This window comes from Cyprinodon tularosa, unplaced genomic scaffold, assembly GCF_016077235.1.
Source record: "Cyprinodon tularosa strain WSP-4 unplaced genomic scaffold, ASM1607723v1 ctg69, whole genome shotgun sequence".
In the NCBI taxonomy this organism is placed as follows: domain Eukaryota; kingdom Metazoa; phylum Chordata; class Actinopteri; order Cyprinodontiformes; family Cyprinodontidae; genus Cyprinodon; species Cyprinodon tularosa.
This window is the reverse complement of record NW_024039440.1, coordinates 2132812-2155730: the sequence shown is the minus strand read 5'-3', so window position 1 is coordinate 2155730 and position 22919 is coordinate 2132812. Positions and strand designations below refer to the sequence as shown.

The window sequence follows — 22919 nt, the reverse complement described above, 5'->3', positions numbered from 1 at the left end:
AAACTATATATAAAAAAAGAATAAAATGAGAGATCAAAAACATGAAATAAGCCATCTGCCAGGTAATGTGTAAAGTATATCACTCTTGTCTTTCTGGTATGGAGATGCAGAGGGCAGGTCAGGCCTGTATAATCTATACATAGGGATGACGTACATGGATCTGCATTATCCAAGATGGATGGGAATAACAAAGTGGGATTTTCTAAAGCCTGTAATCTGAAAAAAAAGTCCAGTTCCTTTTACATGAGGTTACTAGAAATAGAAGATGAAGAATTTACATCTGAATACACCTCTAGGGGCTCTACAACATCCATATGATGAGTTGGATCATTGGTAATTGGTCCTTGTATCTGATGTGTGGCGATGTGTGGTTCAGGCAAGAGAAAATGTTATGTTTTTATGTTTGTTTGAATTTTTTTTTTTTTTTAAAGGAGCACTACCGCAGGTTATTCCGCCCTGCTGCCATCATACTTCACAATGCAACACTTTAACTGCAAGAACTTGTGCAATAACTTACCGGTATGTGCAATCACTATTTAATACCAGCATTCCATCCATCCATTTTCTTCTCTTATCTGGGGCCGGGTCACGGAGGCAGCAGCCTAAGCAAAGATGCCCAGACTTTCCAAATCACGCACACTTCCTCCAGCTGCTCTGGGGGGACCCCGAGGCGACACCAGGTCAGCTTAGGGACATAGTCTCTCCAGTGTGTCCTGGGCCTTCCAAGAGGCATCCTTCTAGTGGAACATGCCTGGAACACCTCCCGAGGGAGGCAACCAGGAGGTATCCGAAACTGATGCCGAAGCCACCTCAGCTGGCTCCTTTCGACGTAGAGGAGCAACGACTCTACTCCGAGGTCCTCCTGGTTAACTGAGCTCCTCACCCAATCTTGAAGGGTACGCCCAGCCACCCTGCACAGGAAACTTATTTCGGCTGTTTGTATTCACGATCTTGTCCTTTCGGTCATTACCCAGATCTCATGACCATAGGTGTGGATGGGTACATAGATCAATCAGTAAATCGAGAGCTTTGCCCCCCGACTCAACTCCCTCTTCTCCACGACAGTCCTATACAGTGACCTCATCACTGCTGACGCTGCACCAATCCGTCTATCATTCTCAAGCTCCATCTGTCCCTCACTCCTGAACAAGAACCCAAGATACTTGTACTCCTCCACTTGAGACAAGCACTCTCCATCGACTTGAAGAGGGGAGTCCACCATTCTCCGGCCTCAGATTTGGAGGTACTGATCCTCCCCACACTCGGCTGCAAACTGCCCCAGTGCACGTTGGTCCTGGTTTGATGAGGCCATCAGGACAAAAACTACTTTAAAATACCTGGCATGACATCCAAAACATCAAAACTAGTAAAATTAGTCTCTACTTACAATAAAACATTGAATAGACAACACAAACTAACATTCTCATCAAGTTCAATAACAAACATCAGGGTAGAAGAAACCACAGAAAAATCAAAATAGAAATAGAATAAAATTCTACTAGAATTTATCATTGAAACCTTATACTTTATGGTAATCTGTGGTTCTAACGGTCTATAATTTTCACCATTAATTCTCTAAAGAATTATTAAAACCTCAGGGAGTGTATCAGAAGGGGTGATCACATGCAGTACGACTGATGGGCATATGCAGAGGAGAAAACACATCTGCCTTTTTTGCTCCAGGCAGAAGAAATGTTTATCAGTACAAGCTGTTAAAAACTTAACCAAGAGCCAATTATAGTTAATGGTAAATGAAGCCCATGATCAGATTATATAGGTGTTTGATTCCCCCTGCAGAGACAGTTAAGAAATCTGTGAGATGAATTTACTCATTCAGGATCAGTACTTTAAAGTTAATAGAATCTTTAGACTAAGGTGCATGTAAAAAAAAAAAAAAGTTTGTTCTCTCAATTACATCTGTTTTGCTATTTATTCATATTCAACTCTTTCCTTTATTTATTTTAAAACTTGGACCTGGCTGGTGAGAAGGGCAGTCATGTCCCCAATGCCCCAGAACATGTACAGTATGTTTGTAGAAGACGTCTCCAACATGAAACTCATTGCCAGTGCAAAACATGCACAGGAGCATATAAATAATCATTTGAAAATTTTGCATAAGCCTGTGTGGTTTAATCTGGTAGTCAGCCAGATCCAAATAAAAACATTACTATAAGGGTCCAAAGACTCTTTGAGTTCTTTCTCCAAGACTTGACTTTCCATTTTATAATTATACAGCATATCCTCAGCCGCCCTCACATATTATTCTATTTAATATCCCCGCAGTTCATAATTATTCCCTATGATTATCCAGGAAACATCTAGAATGCAGTAATAACTACTTTTTGCTTTTGTTCCTCTAGTCCAATGGTCACTCTTGATGCTAGAAAATAATGGGCAGAGACACAAAACCTCTATGGAGGAAAATTGTGTCGCTATGTAGAATATTTAACATTTTTATGACTTGGAGGTCATTTTATTTATTTAGTAATTAATTAATTCATTTTTTCCCCCAATTTTTTCTTCCCTATGATTAAATCAGAATTTTGGAGCAGAATTTTAAAGTTTTAACTGCTGCTTACCTGGCTGACCCTCTGAAGCCACTTAAAGGTATAGTGGAGAATTTTTGAGAATTTTTAAAAAAGACCCTCCCTCTCCACTTAAAAAAAAAAATAAAAATACCACATGCACAACCCTGTACCCGCTCCCGATGGCGAACGCCTATTAAACGCATGTGAGAGCATTCAAAAGCCCATTTCTCCTTTTGTATCCAAAAGAAGATTTACAATTTTTACACTATGTCAGACTCAGCATGACTCACACTTACGTAAACATATCACCAGAATGATTGACAATAAGAGGACCACTTATTTTGATGATCCACCAGGAAAAAAACATCCTCCAATATACCTTTAAATTTGCCCCTTGGTTATGCTGCTCAGCAGTCAAAGTAGATTTAAATTTCCAGGATTTTGATATAAAAAAAAAATAGGCTACAGATAGAACTTACATAATTGGCTTGTAATGCCATGCCAGTCCATACCTAAACTGAATGAATAAGCTAACTATGATGTTGATATATTCAAAGGAAACAGAAAATGTTTTAAGGACGACACAAGGAAACATTTACATCATATCTAAATAGATAGGGACGAAAATTATGAGAAAGAAACATTCAAAGATCTACGTACCTTTTCACCTGGTTCTTTATCCAAAAATAAACAGTATGCAATTAAATATTTTTTATAGATTTAAATTAGGGATTTAATTTGGTAGAAATTAAAGAAGGTTTAGTATAACCTCATGTGAGCTGGAAGAGATAAAATATTTAGACAAAGTTAGATAAAGGGATTTTTTTACACTTGACACAGGATGATCAACCACATAGTTTATTAAGTAGCGAGAGCAGGAAGAGCCATGCTGCTGAGATCGAACCATCAGTGTGGAGCATAAAGCGCAGACTCTGAGCTACGCATGTGCGAAGACACATTTCTGCACAAGCATAGCCGGAAGATCAGTTTGTCCACCGCTGCACATCAGGCGGGCGCCATGTTAAAACAGGAAGCAGCAGGACGGTTGATGCTGCTTAACAGATTAGAGCAAAATGTTTAGATTTTTGCATTTTAAATGTCTGAACGACCCCCCGCTAATTTTTAATTAGTCTCATCTCTTTAACGAAAACTCAAACCTATGACTACCGTAGTCATGCTTTTGTCATCAAAGATCCACGTTTAGCTTGTCAGTTTTCGTTATCTTCAGAAAAAGGAATGTCAACGAAATTATTTTGTCATCAATGATGAAAACAACACTGATCCTTAAGTTTCAAAGTAAAATGAAGTTTTTGCTTTAGATGATCCAAAATATCTTTTAACTATTCATAACAGTTTAATGCTAAAGAATAGGTTAACTTTCCTCTTTTGCTTACTGTGTTAGTAGAGAGAATATAAAAGAATACTGACTTGGTCTAAATTTGTTCTAAATTACAATTTCAGAACAGATAATATAGATTGGACTGAACAATAGACCTGTATAAACAGATCAATACTATTAAAGCTCTGGTTTTAATAAGCCTGGCCATGCAGACTGATTTAATCCATATATGCAATGAATCAGTCTGGAAAGGAGCTAGTATGGCCTGATTTCAGCGGAATTAACAGTCAGTGGAAAAAAGTTAAAATCAGATAACTACTGATGTGACGCCAAAATGTGTCAAACAACATAAAAAGCTTAATTACACCTGAAATCTTTCCTGTGAAGGTTAAGAAAAGCACTATTGAATTCTGGATATAAAGCACAAGCTTAAACAAAGAGGGAATGGATGGTGAATGTGTTTTGTCTTGGAATCAGATCCATCCTCCACATGTTTCCTTGCTCCCATCCATTTTGGTATCAGTGTTTTTTTTTTTTTTACTATCTGTGCTCCAGCAGTACAGATTCTCTTCGCCCTCTTGATTTTCCCTTTGTTTTGTGGCAGCTGTTCCTCCATGTTGTTATCAATATGTACAGAAATAACAAGCATGTTTTTAGAAAGCAGGGAGTTGAAATTAAAGAAGGTTGTGTTCCAATGTTGTGAGTAAAAATAAAATATTCTCATAAAATGAGAAAAAGAAGATATTTAAGTATTTATAGTTAGTTACTCGACACCTCTGTGTATGACTGTTAGAAGTTGTAGGAAAACATGAAGAAGAACTTAAACAACTTTTTACCTGTAGGAACACATCTCTTTTTTATATAATGTCACTTCAAAGGTTCAAAAGCCACATGTGGCAATCGGGTAACAAGTTGAGGGCCCTGCTCTGAACCCTTACTTTAATTCTTATTTCATTTCCTGAAAAATAAAATGTAGGTTTTTTGGTATTGCATATCTCTCCTCACTATATCACTTTTTGCTCTCTTGTATAACAGATATTTCCTCTCCTCATACCTGCGATTACAGTGTAAATTTTCACAACAGGAAATAGATTTACATTTTTGCTTATGCTGTTGAAAAGCATTTCACTTGCACTGCTGTGCTAAGCTTTCACAATATCTAGTGCTGCTGTTTAACATTCAGTTCACATCGCCCTATCCTTTGGAAGAGATTGCATTCTCCTTGTAGGTAACCAAAATGCAGAGGTTATATAGAAACTATATATGACCATGGAGCCATATGTAATTTTATCTTATTCTAAAAAATCAACTGCAATACTAGCAGCAATAACCCATGTCTACCAGTACTTTCTGCCATGGTTCATCTTCGGAGGCTAGGAAAGATTTAGATGTAAAAATGCGAGTGTCTGAGTCAAAGTTCTGCTCAGAGGTTTAAAAAAGCTTGAATTGATCTTTATTTCTACAGTTAAATTCTCATGCACATTTAATGATTCTATTTAAATGGAGAGAGGGATTCTCTGAAATTGTATTTCAGAGATCTCCTGTAACATAAATGTAGATTAAGATTTTTTCATCTTTGCATAATTCCATTAATCGCAGGGGTTGGAAAGTATTTTTTATGAACTCATTGACGTTTTTATCCATATATATTTTAACCCCAGAGAACATAAAATAAAGGGCTTGGTTAAAATGCACAGCTTTATCAACATTGAGACAGAATAAAGACAAAGACATTGCATAGGCAAAAGTAGGGGCAAAAATATACAAATCATTAGGCAGAGAAAGTTATAAGAGGCTCTAGGGGATCAGGAACACTAGAGGGAGGAGAAAGTTTTGGAAAGCTTGCGACTGGAACTGAAAATGATCAGGCTAAACCAGAAGGAAAAGTAGAAAAATAAATAGACAAAGTCCATTAGAAAAATCAAAGCTACTAAACAGACAAAGGCTCACATCACAAGCATCCTTTGCCATTGCACCTCTTGGGAAATTGAAGAGTTAAACATTACTAAAGCTCAAGGCTTGATGACCACAGCAAAATGTACCTTTTTGGGGTGTCATTATGTCTCCATAACAACCATTGGATACCATTATTTTAACTGCTGTTAGGGAGGTATGCCAGTAAAAATGTACTTTCTGTCGAACCATCACAAATCCAAAAACATGGAGATTCCTTTAACTCTGTTGGCACATTTCAAAAAAAAATTGCATTATTCTGGTTAGACTAAGACTTCTGCTTTTGGAGGACAAAATATGATGGGCTAGGAGCCAAACAAGAAGTAAGAATGTTGCTCAGCCCAAAGATGCTCAAGCCCATTGTTAAGTACAGTGGAAGATTGGTGACGATGTTGGCCGACAAAGCACTCCTCTTAAAGGCCCAGGAAATTTAGTTAGACCACATGGTATAATGCCAATGAAATGGGAGAAAGTGTATTGAAAACTAGTAATTCAGGCCTAGGGCCCTGCAACTCTGTCACTTGTCCCTGGTCTAAGACACACAAATTAAATGGCTCAATTACCTTTTTTTAACATTTGCCAGGTTTTACATACTGTTGTGCTAACAGTGGCCGAATTATTTTAATCCACGTGTGCAGAGATATGAAATAGGTGCAGGACTTCTGGTCCCTGAGGAAGGGACACATGTGCTTTAGACGGGGAAAAAAAGACTACATGTTACAAGGTGATTATATGATACTATTGTGTGGTGACTGCACTAATGACAAACAGCCTGTTTATTTGGGGTGCCTGCCCTAACTCTATGCAACCCACCTCCCCGAATGAAGGATAAGAAATGTCAAAGCATATCATTTACCAAGTTCACAAATGATAAAGAAATGGTGTCAAATGTTATCTTTCATTAAGTCATTTTCAATATCTCAACTGTGCAAATTTTAATTATCATGGTGTAGTCAAATAAAATAAATACCTATAGCTTTTGTTGAAATTAGCGCCAAGGCTGGCGGTTTTAGGTAAACACTTGGCAGAAAGCTTTGTAAAAGTACTGACAGCAGAAGGTTTTTTTCTACTTCATAAAAACTCTTAATCTGGATTTTAACAACACTTTATTTACACAATTCAATGATAGACCAAATATTGATGTAAAAAAAAGGTTTTAGGTAAAAATAACTATTAATGTTAAAAACAAGTGTCAGCTAATAATCATTAAATGAAGAGCTTGTTAAATTGCACTGGAAAAAAGATCTAGAAATAAGTAAACATTTCTTAAATTAAGTGTATTTACCCTTAATTTGAGTTGATAAAAGAGATCAGTATTTCTACTCCTAAAATAAGATAACTAGATAATATGCACTTTAAATAAGACATTGCAATTGTGTTTTCTTATTTTAAGTGTAAATTGTCTTGTTCCATTGGCAAGATGTCTCTTTTACCTCCTCAATCCAAGAACAAATGCAGTTATCGTAAGAAAAAAAGACTCATCTAGATTTAAATTTTTTCCAGTGTGTATTTGTCCTTCATCTGACACAGTAGATAAAATTTTGTTAAAACCCCACAACTGAATAAAATCTTCCATGTTCTGTGTGGCCCTGTGGAAGTGAAACTCCAGCCTTATTATGGCTTTAACGTTGCATCTCCACAGAGCCACGGCATCAAGGTGAGTTCCCTCCTGCAGTCTGTCTCTGCGGCATAAGTAAATGGCCATCTTTGCTTCACTGATTAAAACATTTAAAAGTCGGGCTTTTGGCTTATTTTTTTCTATTCTGCCAAACTCCTCCTATTAAAAGAGCTAAAAGACTATAAACACAAATTAAAAGGCTAAAAATTGTCTTCAGTCTTGTGCACTCCATAAAAACGTGGAACACATTTTTAGACAGACTGCAGGAAGGACATTCATTTAAAACACCTTGATTAATAACCAATAAAAACGATTTTGTTGAGATGGCACCGTAATGAATTAATGAGATTTTGCTACTGCAGTTAAGATAGGATAATTTCTGAATATTTGTGATATTTCTGCCACTGTTGACCAGGATTGCCACTAACTGCAGCAGACCGAGGAGTCAGTTTTTGACCGTGGTTAATCTCCAGCAAAGGTTACTTAAAAGTTTTTTAAACTGCTTCATCTATACTGTAAACTCGGGGAAAAAATTGGTTGTATAATAACATGTTTCCTCTTTAACAGAACACTTCCAAGAATAAAAGCTGTATTTTCACATTCTGTTTGAATAACATTGTCAATACAGTTTTTTTTAACATCACTTCACCACCAGATAGTCAAGACATTGTCATTTATCTCTCGGGAGATAACCCCATTCATGTCTACTGGGAAAGACAAGGCGAGAAAGGAGGAGAAAACAGTAATTTAATCTTCTTTTAAAGCACGATGACTCACACCCACAGGAGTGCTTGTTGTCATCTTTATTCCTGAGTGAGATTCGGAAACCACAGCCCACTCAAACATTTCACTTGCAAAAGGTATGCCTTTTTGTTTTTCCTCCAGTGCACAACAATATTCCACCGCCAACTCCTCACAATTTGGTTATTATGTGGGGAATTTTATTACACCGTTTGAATCATCCATGCTTTTATTTCTACTGTCGGATACAGGTACAAATTATGGACAGTTTGACAAATGCACTAAGAGTGTGAGCAATCGAGATACTAAATAAATCACAGCTAACACAGGGGCACATGATTGCAGGACAGGACATATTTTTGCCAAATAGTTTCTCCTCAATAAACAAATAATGTCCCATCAAGAGCCCATATAAGTTCTTTGCAATGCCAGCACACAGGAAAACTGCAACCTTTTTTCCCTTCTTTATTTTACATATTTCTGATGAGATGGTTTCCTAAAGAACTGTGTCAACTTGTCCTGAAAATATAAAATTGTATATTCTTGGTGTTTTTTAACTGCTTTTTTTATGCTTCCTGTAAAATGGTACCACTTATCTTTTCACATTATTTGCTCTCCAAATCAGTTTAATCGGGAAGGTCTGATTGAACAAACAACATTTATGTGTTCCTTTCTACACCTGGGAAGACCCCATGAAACTGTCTGAAGATTGTCTCACAGTGGAGTGGTTTCTACAGATCTACAGATTTCTGTGTTTGCTTTGATCATAAAGGAGGAAGGGATGAAATGCTAGAAATAATTCTTAGGGTTTCTCATTACTGTATTCAAAGGTTTGGTTGAATTAGATTGAAAATACTTGAAAGAAAATATATCTGCTTGAATAGATTTCACCATCAAAACACATCTACGACTTAAAGGTATAGTGAAGGATTTTTGTGAATTTTGGAAAAGAACCACCCTCTCCTCTTTAAAACAAAAAATGCATATGCACAACCCTGTATACGCTCCCAAGTGGGAAAGCCTATTGAATGTGTGTGAGAGCACACAGCTTTTCTCCATGTGCACGCTCTGTTTAAAAATTGCTGTTTGCATCGCTTATACAAGCTTACTTTCCAAAAGAAGATTTTGAATTTTTCCACTATGTCAGACTAACCACCGTTAAGTGAAAATGGGATGGCTAAGTAGAACAGCCTTACGTAAACATATCACCAGAATGATTGACAATTAGGAGGACCACTTATTTTGATTATCCACCTGGAAAAAGAACATCCTCCACTATACCTTTGAGACATTTTTATATCTAGAAAGGGAGTTTAACTGGTGGCGGTATGGATAAAGACATTGGTATCATGGTGGTGTGCATTATATTTATTTCTTTATGGTTTAAAAATATTTAAAATGTTTGTCTAGCAGAAATGGCATGAAAACATGTTAATGAATAAGTGCTTACAACAAAATATAAACATTGAATATGATGAAATATAATTTTTTTTTTCTCCAAAGAGAGCAAAAGGAAAAAAAATGGATTAACGATTACTGACGAGAGTAAAGTGACTTTTAAAGGCAATCTGTAATTTATCATAATGAAAGTGAAGATAATTTTTTTATGTATAATTTATTTTCTTATTTGCCTCTATTTTTATCTCATTTTGAAAGCCTGTTTATCTTGGTCACATTTCTGCTGTAAAGCTCAATATGGATAAATCCATTTCCATTAGAATTCAAAAAATGGCTAAAAAGTGCTGGTTTCCTGTGCTTCTTGTTTTGTTCTTTTCAAATGCAGCCACACAGCAATGATGTTGACACATGTACCAACAGTTCATCAATGCTAAAGAAAATGCATGGATAAGAGGCATCGCTTTCTTTACATCCATTGGATAAAAGCCAGAGTTGATTTAAAAACAATCAGTTAAACATTTGAGACTACATCTCAATTACCGGACTAAAAACAAAAAATGCTTTGTCAAAGAAGAAAAAATCTCCTACATAATTCCATCCATCAATCCATCCATCCATCCATCCATCCATCCACCCATCCATCCATCCATCCATCCATCCATCTTTTGTCACGCTTTATCCCAACTGGCATCTATGGGCAAGAGGCAAGGTACACCCTGGACAGGTCTCCAGTCTGTCAGAGGGCAACACAGAGACACAAAGACATACAACATACATCTATGCACGTACAAACACACCTAAGGACAATTTGTATATATTAGTATATTTTTTGCATGCCTTATACCCCAGTGTTTTTAGAGAAGAATCTAGATTTTTAGAGATCTAGATTCTTCCATCTCTAAATTTCTTTGGAAGGACAAACCCCCTCGTATCAGCTTAAAAACACTTCAGAAAAATAAAGACAGAGGGGGACTAGATTTACCTAACTTCCAACACTACTATTTAGCAAATAGATTACAATACATCTCTAAATGGATAAAACATAATCCCTTAGATGAGCCCTGGATAGACACAGAACAGGATATATGCAGTAATATAATAATCTCAGATTTGCCGTTCATTAGCTCTAAGATCAAACGGCACCCATGTTTCAAAAATATTAACATCAGCTCTTCCCTGACAGCATGGTGGCAATTTCTAAAAATAACGAACTCATCACTTATCCCGTGCAGTCGTACACCCATCTGGAATAACCCTGACATTCTACAAAACAATAATGTGATAAACTTTCCGTACTGGAAGAATAAAGGTATTACATATCTGGATCATTTGTTTGAAGGTACGGAGTTTATCACATTCGCTAGATTAAACTTGCAATATGGCATTAACAAAAATAAATTCTTAGAATATGAGCAAATCAAAGCTATAATTAGAAATAAATTTAAGCATATTGATGGAGGTTTAATAATTCCAACTAAAATATCAGAGTTTCTAGAGTTAACCCCCCCCCAAACTACTGTCTAAGTTATACAGGACACTGACTAAACTGGATGATACAATATCTCTTCCTATTACTAAATGGGAGGAGGATTTATCAGTCAGCTTTGAACAAAACATCTGGGCTCAGATATGTCTAAGAACTTTTAACATGACCAGAAACCCCAATTTACAATTAATACAATACAAAATCCTCCACAGAGTGCACTATACAGGTCAAAGATTATTCAAGATGGGTTTTGCGCAATCTAACATCTGTCCACAGTGCACAGGCAATCAACTTGATAATTATTTTCACGCGTTATGGTTATGCACGCCGGTTCAGAGATTCTGGGTACAGGTATGTAAGGATCTATCACTGTGCCTGGGTTGTAAAATCCCAATTTCCCCTTCAGGTTGCTTGCTGGGTGACTTTGAGGGAAGCTCTATGGGAAAAAAATCGGTTTGCTTGGCATTCACTGCATTATGTATCGCAAAGAAAACTATCCTCATGAATTGGAAAAGTAAGGATAAACTCAACATCAATCAGTACAGAAATCTGTTGTTGGATCATATTAATCTTGAGACAGCATCTGCATCCCCATCAGACCGATCTCTCTGGGCTCCCTTGATCGGCTCCATCACTTAGTGTAGTGGGGGGCTATGGGGTGCGTCTTGTGGGGCGCGGGGGCTAGTTCGGGGGTCCTTGGGTCCTGGGGGCTCGGGGGGGCTCTCGGAGCGGGGTGCCTGGCGGGTCTGCGGCCGGGGGACTGTTGCCCCCGTCGGGGCGGGGTCTGGGGCGCCGCGGGGGGGGTCCTGCGGCGGCCGCGTGCGGTGCTCTTGGGGGGTTCCGTGGTGGCGGACGTGGGCTACTGGCCTGGTGGCTGTGCTGCTGCTGGGTGGGGCTGGGCGCCGGGCATCGGTTCTTTTGTGGTGCTGGCCGGGGTGCTTCTGCTCTGCGGGGCGTCGGGGTGTGCCCCGTCTTCCGGTGCCGGGTTTCGGTGGTTGGCCGTGGCGCTTGCCGTGGTTGCGTCGTCCGGGGGGGGCGTGGGTGGTCGCGCCTGTGGCCGGGGCTCGTGTGTGTCTGTTGTGGGCTGGTTGCGGGCGTCGGGGGTCCCTTTGGAGCGCCCCCGGGTCGGGGTGTGGCTTCGCTCTGTTGGGGCGGGTGCCGGTGGCGCGTGGTGCGGTGCATCGTGCGCGGTTTGGGAGTGGAGGGTTGCTCGGTGTTTGGCGGCGGGGGGGGGACGGGCCGTGGCCGGCGTGGCCGTCCTCCTCTTGGCGGCCTGTGGGCGGTGCGGGGCCGGAGCGGGGTGGGTCGTGCTGCTTTCGCGCCGGGCGCGGCAGGAGTGGTGGGGTCGCGTCTGCTGCTTTCTTTTTGCTGCTTGTGCCGGCTTCTGGCGGCTGGGGCGGCCTTGCTGCTCTGGCTCTCCGGCGTGCGCCGGGTGGGGCTGCTCTGTCCTTTGCTTTGCCTTGCGGCTGTGTTTGCTGTGGTCGGTGGGGGCGGGGTGGTTTCGTTGTGTTTTTGGGTGGGGGAGTCCGCCTGGGGGCTAGGTTGGTGCCGTCGGTGCGTCCGTGTCGGCCTTCCGGTGTTGTTTCTGTTGGGGCTGCTCGGGCCCCCGCATCCCGGCGGTGCGCTGCCGGGGGGATTCCTGTTCGGCGGGCTTGCCTGTCTCCTGGGAGGGCAGGCATGTTGACTTTTCTGGGGAGGAGCATCTGGGTGGAGGGGTCCTCGTGGTGTGGCGGTGGGTGTTGGGCACTGGCTTGTTTGCGGCCGTTCTTCTCCAGTGAGGGGGAGAATATTATAATTTTTTTTTTTTTTTTTTTTTTTGTGTGGGAGGGGGTGTGTGGGCGGGGGGATCGGGGCTTGGAGTGGGGCTCGGGATTTGCACTTTGCTGTGTTGTTTGGCTTTCTTCTTCTTCGGATTGGTGCTGTGGGACCGGTGTTGGGGGGGAGTCGTTCGGTGGCCGGGGTCGAGGTGGGGGCGCTGGCGCCGGCGCCGGGGGTTTTTGGGCATTGCCCGGCCCTACTGCGGGGTGGGTCTGGGGTGGGTCCTGGGGTCTGGGATCCCTGGGGCGCATTGCCCTTGGGCGGGGTCCCCGGTGGGGGTTCGGGGGTTCGGGTTCTGTGGGGAGTGCTGCTTGGGTTCTGGGCCGGTGTACGCCCGGCTGTCTGTCCCTGCTGCCACGGCCTCTGGTGTGCCGGGGTGCCTGCTGGGCTGGGGGGGGCATGGATATTAACACCTATGGCAAGTGCTTACCCCCTCACGGGTTTGCACTCTGTAAGTGGGGGAAGGGGAGGGAGGGGGAGTAGGTATGATCTCGGCCTGGATGTCTTCTGTCGCTTGTGTGGTGAGTAGCTTGATTGTTATTGTAGGGGAGGGATTACATCTCCGGAGGGGGGGTGGGGGGTGGTGATAGAGGGAAGGAGATCTTTGAAGGGCTTTGGGTCTGGCTCCCTGTCTTGGTCCTGGTCCGTGCTGCCCCCTGGTGGGGCTTCGTCCGGGGTGGGGGCTCTGCGTGTTGTGCGTTGGCTGGCCGGCTGGGGTTGTCCCCCCCTTATTCATTTATTTATTTATTATTATTATTATTTTTTTTTCTTATCTTCCTTTTATATTTTTTTATTAATTTAATTTATTTATTTATTTATTTTTATTTTTTTATTTTTTATTTATCTACTTATTTATTTATTTATTTTTTATTATTTTTTTATTTTTATTTTTGGATGGACAGGACGGGGGGTGGTGGTGGTGTCGGCTCCGTGCCCGGCTGGCTGGTGGGTCCTGCTGCCGGTCCCGTGCCCCCGGGCTATGGTGGTGAAACTGGTGGGGCCCACTTCTCTGGGGGGGCTCTCGGGGAACGGCGGTGCCTATTGGAGTCAGCGGGGGAGCTGGCTCCCTGGGAGTGCAGCAAGCACCCCAGTCCTTTGCTCCCCATCCCCGAAATCCTCCCTCTGCCTGCTCCATCACTCTGCCACACATGTAGGTTTTTGGGGAGGGGGTCGTTACTGGAGGGCCACACCTTCTGATGACGTCCCCCACACCAATTTTATTTTGCATTTTAGACACTTCCATCTACATCATTTTCACAACACACATCTATGTAGGGCATTTTCGGGGGGTGGGGGTCAGGGCCACAGGGGGGGGGGGCTTATTTTATGGGCCTCACCACGGTCGGCTTCCTCCATCCCCTCTCGCATCTAGACATTGAGGGTTGTCGAAGGGGGGGGTGTGCTGGCACCGTCTATCTCCTGGAGGGGGGGTGGAGTGTGCCGGACACCCCCTCTTGGTACTCCCAGTTTTAATTGCATCTGAGAGCAACACGCAACAACACCACATCCGAGCGGGCGCAGGGAGGATCGGGGTCTTCTCACACCCCTGTTCTCCGGCTGCCGCCTGGAGTCTGGGGCCTGGAGGAAGAGCGGGCCGCCTGGTCCGTGGTTTTGGCTGGGGCTGGCTGCGGGGCCTAGGTGGCCTGCTGGTGGCGGGGCTGTCACCTCTGCTCTCCCCAAAGAAGGTTGGATGGAGGGGCATGAAGTGCCTGGTTGAAGGTTTTTTTTTTTTTTTTTCTTTCTGTTCAGGGGGGGGGGGCGGTTCGGGTTGGGTGGCCGGCGCGGGATGGGTGGGCCCCGGTCCCGGGGGGGGCTCTTGCTGGGGGTGGTCCGGTCCGTGTGCGGGGTGGGGGGCCGGGCTTGAAGCAGGAAAGAGATGGGTTGGTGTGGCGGTGTCGCCGCTCCCCTCCCCTCACATCCGGATTTTAGGTTCACTTATGGGGTCATCCGATAGTCCCGGGACCGACCACCGGTGTCACCGGGTTTTTGGTCCTGGTATTATTGGATGTGAGTGTTATGTGTGAATGTGTGTCCGCGTTGTTATTTTCTTTATTTATTATTATTATTATTTTATTCAATTTTATTTTTATTTTTTTCTCCCAGGTTGGGGTCTCAACCGCACCCTCTCCCAAATACATCTCAAGTCTCCGCTAAGTGCGGAGCCCATTCCCCCCGTCCTGCTCTCCCTCCGCTGGCTGGCGTCGGGGCTCACCGGTGCACTGGTGGAGCTGGGGGTGGATGCCCGGGGGACTGCTGGCTCATTCCTGGCGGCCTCTCCGCTGGCCCCGGCCGGCCGGGGCTTTGCTGGGGCTCCTGTCTGGGGATCGGGTGCCCTTGGGGCCTCGGATCCCTGGGGCCTGGGACTGGATCCGCTTCGGGGTGGGGCTGGGTGTTGTTCGGGGATTTTCGGGGTCGGTGCCGGTGCCTTCGCTACGATGCCGGTTCCTGGGCGGTGTTTCTTTCCTATGCCGGTTCTGTGGTACCGGTTCGGGGGGGGGGAGCTGCACGGCATGGTGGGGTGCGGGTCTTGGGTCCTGTTTTGGGCTCCGGTTTTTCCGCTCGCACTTCTCCTCTTGCCTATTTATTTTAATTGTAATTATTAATTAATTAATTAATTTACCTATTTATTTATGTTTTTTTTCTCTTCCTCGGTGGGGGGGAACGGTTGCGGGCGGGTCGGTGTCTGGTGTCCGCTGTCGCATTGTGGGGGCATTGTTTTTTTTTTTTTTTTTTTTTTTCTTCTTCCTTTGGGGGGTTTGGCATGTCTGTTTTCTCGGGGGGCGGGCGGGCCTGCTGGGTGGGGGTCCTGCTGGCGGCGCGCCGCTGGTGTGTGGGGGTCCGGGCGGCTCCGGCGGGGGGTAGTGTTGGGGGGCCGGTCTGGGCGGGCTGGCTGCGCTGGCTAGGTATTCGGGTGGGTTTTCCCTCCTGGAGGCATGGCGGGGCTGCTCTGTTCCCGCTGATCGCGGCGGGTGGGGCTGCGGGGCGGGTGGGGGCCTGGAGTGGCTATGGCGGGCGCGTGGTGGGGGGCCGGGGCGGCGGAGCTGCTCTGGCCGCGTGTCAGGGCCTGGTGCGGGCGGCGGGGGGGGGCGGCGGACGTGGCTGGGCTGCTTTGGCTTCGTCCGGTGGGGGGGGCGGCGCGGTTCGCTCCGCTCTGGCTTTGTGCTGCCCCTCGGGCTGCTGGGGGGGGGTGGTTGCGCCGGCTGCGGTCTGCTCTTCTTGCGGTTTTGCGCCGGGCGGCTTTTCTGCTCTCGGGCTGATTCTGTGCGCGGTGTGTTTCGTTGCGCGCTGTTGGCATCGGTCTTGGTGGGGTGGGGCTGCGCTTTTGGCCGGGGGGGCGTTTTGGGGGGGGTCCCGCGGCGCTCGCGGCCGGTTCGCGGCGGATGCGCATGGGCCCCGGCCGGGGGCGGGGCCGCCTGAGTGTTTTCCTGGGTGGTGCGGTCGCGGTGGGTGTTGCGGCCGGTCGCCGGGGCTTGGTGCTGGGGGGCGGGGCGTGTTTCGGTGCTCTGTGGGGCTGGGGCGTTTTGGTCGGCGCCGTGGGGGGGCTGGTGTTCGGTGCCCGGCCCTACTTCGGGGTGGCCGGCTGCCGGCGGGGCCCGCGGACTCGTCCCCGCGGCTCCCCGGGGCGCCGGCATGGCGGTGGCTGGGGGGCTTCTTCGTGGCTGTCTCTCCTCCTGCCTTGGTGGGGTCTGGTTTCCGGGGCTGGCCCCGCCTTGGTGCCTTCGCTTCTGGGGTCCCCTTGGGCGCCTGGGGCTTTGGGTCTCCCGGCGCTGGACTCAGTGCTCTGGGGGGTGTGCCTCTCCGGCTCTCCACAACCACTATTGAGCATTTTTTCTATGGTTAAAACTTTACATGCACAAGTTCACCCTCACAAACAACTACAGGTGCTAGGCTTCAGGTACTTAGAGATTCACTTCCAAACAGAAACCCCACATTCATATCTTCAGGTAACACAGAGTACATGTCAGACTTAATAATATTACGTTAGCGATAGTTTCAAGGTGTTTGCTTTATTGTATATCTCGTACCATGTTTTTTGGTTGTGCTGTTCTTTTTTCTTTTTTTTTTTTTTTTTTTTTTTTTTTTCCATCTCATTACAGGTGTTGAAGCAGACTGAAAATGTTTTGTCATTGTCTCCTTCCTATCTCCTCTTTCTTTCATCTTTTGTCCAGTTTTTTTCTTTTTCCTTCTTCTTCTGTTTTTCTGCTCTACTTACATTGCAGTGTCCATATGAACTGTAAAACTCCCTGCATAATTATAATAAAGCAATTTATATACATGAAACAAGTGGAGCAGTATGGCAATTGCCATACCGCTACACTTGTGAAAGTAAAATCTGTTGGGCTCCTTTTGGCATCAAGACAATTATTCTTATTGCCACCTTGCCAGACAGGACACTGTAAAAAAAAAAAAAAAGAGATTTTTATAATTTTATTTACCTATTTCATATTATATGTTTCATGTTGCACGATTGTACCATAAAAAATTCCTAGTTGTGAACTCCTTCACTCGATTCTGATTCTGATTCTGATTAGAGGCCAATTTACCCAACAGTCATGTGTTTCGACTGTGGGAGGAAGCCGGGCTACCCATAGAGAACCCATGCATGCACAGGGAGAACATGCAAACTCCATTTAGAAAGATTCTGAATCGTAAATCGAACTGGGAACACTCTTGCTGCAAGGAAACAGTGCTAAAACCTGCAGCACAGTGCAGCCCAAAATAAGCATTCAATCATAATTTTTTTCTCATGTATTGACAAATAATAAAGTTATTAAATAGAATACTTTACTTTGGAGAAGTATTAAACTGTAAAAATTAAGCAATTTAAACTACTGGGCAGAAATAACAGCATTTTAAAACAGCCCTGGAAATGGAGAAGCGCCTGTGAAGAAATAACTGGGAATGTTTTGCCAGCAAGTTTCCCTCATCAATCTGCAAGCAAAGTCTCCATGATAACCACTGATTTGAGAGACGATGGGTGTTGGCAGAGTTCAGTCCTTCCCTGTTGGTTATTTGGATCAGGAAAATAGTAACATATCACTCTGATAACGCTTTAGGTTTTTATTTTCACTAGTGAAAATACCTGCAGATCACCTGGATATAGCTTCACATTAATATTGTATGTCTAGATGGACAATAATACTGTGATAAGCACAAATCCACACAATAAAAGGTAGTTTAATATCCTGGTTTGCGATTTTCCCACAATTGCAAACATTTAGGACTAAAAATTTGCCCATTGTTGTTGATCTTTTAGATAAACCATGGAATGCCAAATTGTGATTTTTCCACTTTAGCTGTTTTTTTTAAGCCTTTTCAAACAGACCATTCACTAATGAAAGGAACATGAAAACGTATATATCATTTTACCTTTCATTATTTTTCCATGGCAATGTTGCCTCCTGCACCTCCTGCAAAAAAAAAAGAATAGGAGGATAATTCATATTGACCCCTGCCCCATTTGGGTTTTTAAAAAAAAATGCATAAATTAAATCATACATCATTTTCTTTGTTCTTAAAAACACATACACATACATACATTAATGCTTCTCTCTTTTTCTTTTCTCTTTCTAAAAGTTTTTCCTTGATTCTTCCTTTCCGTTTCTCTTTTTTCTAATTTTTTTTATTTACTTTTTTGATATTTGTGCCACTCTATCATTAGTTGTTACAGAAGAAGAAAACATATTCTGTAATACAGTATGTATGTAATATGGATCATCCATCTTTGGCCTAATCTAAATTTATGACAGCACTAACATTAAGTATTGCATTCATATATAGTAATTGTGTATCCAAAGAGAGAGCAACAAGTGGAGCTAATGTTGTGTTGCCTGTTTTCTTTCACCATGACTAGCAGGCCACTGAAGGTACAGACCGAGCTGCAGTTCACAGAGACTGAGGGCACGCTGCAGGGTGAATCATGGATTCATGCACTTCTAGATTTTCATGTCAGCCTTTTAAGTGTTGGCAAGTCTAAAATGCTCCCCCGTTCAATCATGCCGCTCTCACTGCTGAAATGCAATTTCAACTCAGTTGTGGTTGGAGGGCACTGGAAATGAACTCCTCTGAGACCGTGCTTAGGAAATGAAATTGGCAATACTATGGCCTTTTGTCACATTGCTGGCAGTGCATATTAATGATCAGGCCTAAGTGATCTAGCTAGTTTAATCAGAACTGCTCTGACTGGTCTCTGTCTTTTGTTTTTCTTATTAGTTTCTGTGCATCTTTTGGGACCCATCATGAGTATGAAGGCTTTTTTCATGTTGATGATAATGCGAGAAATATTGTTTGCCTTTCTCTTGTAATATTTTAACATATTTTTCATATGGTCTATATGAAGATAACTGGTGGATGAGATCACAGGCAGTGAGAGGGAGCTCTAACCCAAACACCTATGAAATATAAAACAAAGCAGAAGATCCAGGGAAGGATGCTAAAATCAATCAGGTCAAATCAACATCAGTAATGACAATGCTTTTCTGCTCACATGCCACCATGTCATGATTGAGCACACACCAGTAACTAAAGTAATTTGTCAGTGTAGGCCAGCAAGCTACCTGATGGGTAAGATTTACCTGCCAAGAGGTCACCATTTGGTAGGGATACTAACCTTAGAATAAAGTTTCTGCAAAGGAGTGAGCGAACATTGATGCATGTCATGACAATTAAAGCTATTTGTATTTCTAATAACTTTTTTTCTTAATTTCAATAACTTAATGCATAGATAACTACATTTCAGTCAGAGCAAAAAATGACTACTTTGGAGAGTTCATTTTTTCCCAGCTAATAAATTCACACAAATATAAAAAACGACATTTCCCATAAACTACTGCTTAGCTTTTTTAATGACCTAATCACTTCATGAAGAGGCATACTTTAATACATGGATTTAAATAAGAAATAATGATTATCAGTAACAGTATGTACTACACATTATAAGGTTCTTGGAGGCTTTGTTGAACACAGAAGTACTGCAGAGAGAAAGAGCTGTGAAAAGAGCAAAATTTAGCAGACGGCAAAACCCCAAGAGTGAAATGTGAAAAAATTATAACATCCTGTTTTCACTCACTCCCACTGTTCAGAGACGCTGGAACTTAATGCAAATTTAAAAACAGTTAGAAAACACATTTCCTTCAGTGACCTTATGTAAAAACCTGCAGACTAATACAACTGTGGGTGTGGGTGTGTATATATATCTATATATATCTATATCTATACATCTATATCTATACATCTATATATATATATATATATGTGTGTATGTGTGATTTTTATTGTACAGCATGCAAACAGAAAATGTGTGAGGTTCATTTTAAGTTATTGATCAGTTCCGTAATAAAGTAAAATCCATACGTCAAATCTGTTCAGCTTTTTTTTTTTCTTTTTTAGCAAGGCTACATCTAAATGTAAAACTTCTTAGAATCTTTTCAAAATTATCCAGGAAGTCAGGAGCCTATATTGAGTGACTCTATCAGTGACCAGCTAAAAATGTTTTGGCTGCATTGATAAGCAAAGAAACGGCTGCACAGTGATGCAGTTTATAGCACTGTTGCCTTGCAGAAAGTTTGCATGTTCTCCCTGTGCATGCGTGGGTTCTCTCTGGGTACTCCAGCTTCCTCCCACAAAAACATGACTGTTAGGTTAGTGTTGGCACCTTTAACTTGTCCTTAGGTGTGAGTGTGTGAGTGGTTGTACATCTTTGTGTGTCTCTGTGTTGGCCTCTGATGGACTGGTGACCTGTCCAGAATGTACCCCACCTCTCACCAATAGACTTCTGGAGATAAGTGCACACCCCTGAAGCTGAAGTTTGAATTTTCTTTTTTCCACTCTCTTTTAAGGGTGACAGAGTTTTGACAGTGAAAAGTACAATACATCAGTAAGAAGATAAGGACTCTGGTTCCAAACCTGATATAGATCCTCCTACTGTATATATTGAAAGAAGTTACCGTCCATGACCCATACATTATATCTGAGCTTTGACTCAGTTCAGGACCTTCCAATTCTCAATCCTAAATAAGCCCTTGGTGGATTTACTGCTATGTTTTAGGTCACTGTCATGTTGAATTGTCCAGTTCTGCTTCAGCTTTTAAACAGTCTCATAATTCTCTTCAGCAGCTTCTGACACAATGGGATTCATAACAGCTTTAATGCTGGCGAGCTGGCCAGGTACTCCTGCAGTAAAGCATCCCTAAAACATGACACTTTCAACTGTGTTTAATGGCTCATATGAGGATCTCTTCCTGGAATATTACTGTATATATGGTTTATGTACTCCATGTGCTGTCAAAATAGTTTAACTGCCAAAAGAACATTTTTCCAGCAGTCCTGGTCTTTGTTCACTCCAGAGAATTTCTGTCTGGGCTTTTAGTTTTTCACAGAGAACAAAGGCCGCGCACACTTCCTATTAAAGTTAAACCTCTGCAGTAAGATTCTAATTGCACAGGTATGCATCTTCATATGAGATCAAAACAGAGGATATAGAATAGATAATAGAATAGTAGATGTAGAAGAGAAATAAAAGTTCCTTGGAATACCACAGCCAACTGTAGACCACAAAAAGGCCATTAAAAATGCAGCAACAACCAAGTACCTGCAACAAGAAAGGAAAGTTCTATTAATTCAGAAGTCTTAACACAGTACCACCGACATAAAGCGGCTGATATGGGCAAATCCTTTCAATGGCTAGAGATGGCCAGGCTGAAGGACAGCACAAAAACACTGATTATGGCAGCACAGGAGCAGTTCACCAACACAATAGAGGACAATACCAGGCAAGATCCTAGGTGCCGACTATGCAAAGAGGCCCCAGGAATGATCCACCATCTCACGGCACGGTGTAAGATACTGGCAGGATAGGATTGCTTGAAACCTTAAAATCACGTGGCTGGGAGAGTATACAGAAACAAAGATCCAAACGGGATCCATTTCCCAAGGTTGTCCAGAATGGCAGAGCTAAGAATCTGTAGGAGTTCCAGATACAAACAGACTAAATAGTTGTGGCCAACCAACCAGACAGTGCAATCATTGATAAGCAGCAGAGAACAGTCACATTGATTGATGCTGCCATCCCAAATGATGGAAACATCAGGAAGAAAACACATGAAAACCTTGAGAAACCAAGGCCTCAGGGAAGAAATAGAAAGAGCCTAGAAGGTGAAGACAATGGTAGGGCCCATGGTTATTGGAACACTGGAGGCAGTAACCAGCTAAGATACTGCAAATACCCCTAAAGTTCCTATGGAGCCCAACTGAGATGTAGAATCCACCCACCCCAAAAAGGAAGTAAATATAAAGAATGAATGAGAAAAGGTGCCTGACATTCTTTTTCTCCAAGTGTTCCTCTGCGAAATTGCCACTTCCCCCCCCAAAAAAATTGGGACACCGTTAGCCCTTGGCAGGGGTAGACAAAACTTTCGGGTAAGTTCAAGTGTTTGAGGTGAAATTAGATTAAGCTGCACTACTTAAGGCAACATGCTAGGGAACCTTCTTTTTATAGAGAGAATTTTAGGCCTCTGATTAGAAGGAACTAGTATATTCACTTTATTTCAATACACCCTAGTTGGACCAGAGGTCTTCATTTGATGCTGAGAGTAGCATTATCTGCATTAATCTGATGAAATGTAAAGCCAACCAGAGAAAAAATAATTTGCTTGCTCAGTGCATTAAGAACCGTCTTTCCTAAAGCTTTTGTTTTTAAAATCTTAATTCCACAAGAACACTTAACTATCATGTTGCTCTGATGACAAGTGTCTGAGTAAGAGGAAATGAAAGCTTAGAGATATACAGTATGAAGCTTTTTGAGACTCCTCCTGTGACTCAGCGTGGAGAGGTGAGACATGTCACACAAGTAGAATTTAGTTAAAGTGTGATGTTGTGATCTTTCTAATGCAACATGTTTTGGAAGCGGTCAGCCATGAGGAGACAGGCTACACTCAACAGGAACATGAAAATCAAATTCCTTCAAAGATAGCAAAGTAAAGCTCTCGCTGGACAGGTTAGGGTAAGGGGAAAGAGTGAGAGGACTGTAGAGCTGAATAC

At 42.9% G+C, this 22919-nt stretch overlaps 1 protein-coding gene across 3 annotated transcripts in view; it reads right to left on the bottom strand.

The window, feature by feature from the left end:
- The window catches only part of LOC119771809 (SPHK1 interactor, AKAP domain containing), a 151835-nt gene that overhangs the window by 107463 nt on the left and 21453 nt on the right, over positions 1–22919 (bottom strand). For 2 of the 3 annotated variants that reach the window (XM_038267970.1, XM_038267974.1), the window contains exon 2: positions 18252–18292. The exons of the other annotated variant lie outside the window; for it this stretch is intronic. The gene's annotated coding sequence lies outside the window, so the exon portion shown is untranslated. The remainder of the gene's footprint in view (positions 1–18251; positions 18293–22919) is intronic. 3 annotated transcript variants of the gene reach the window in all.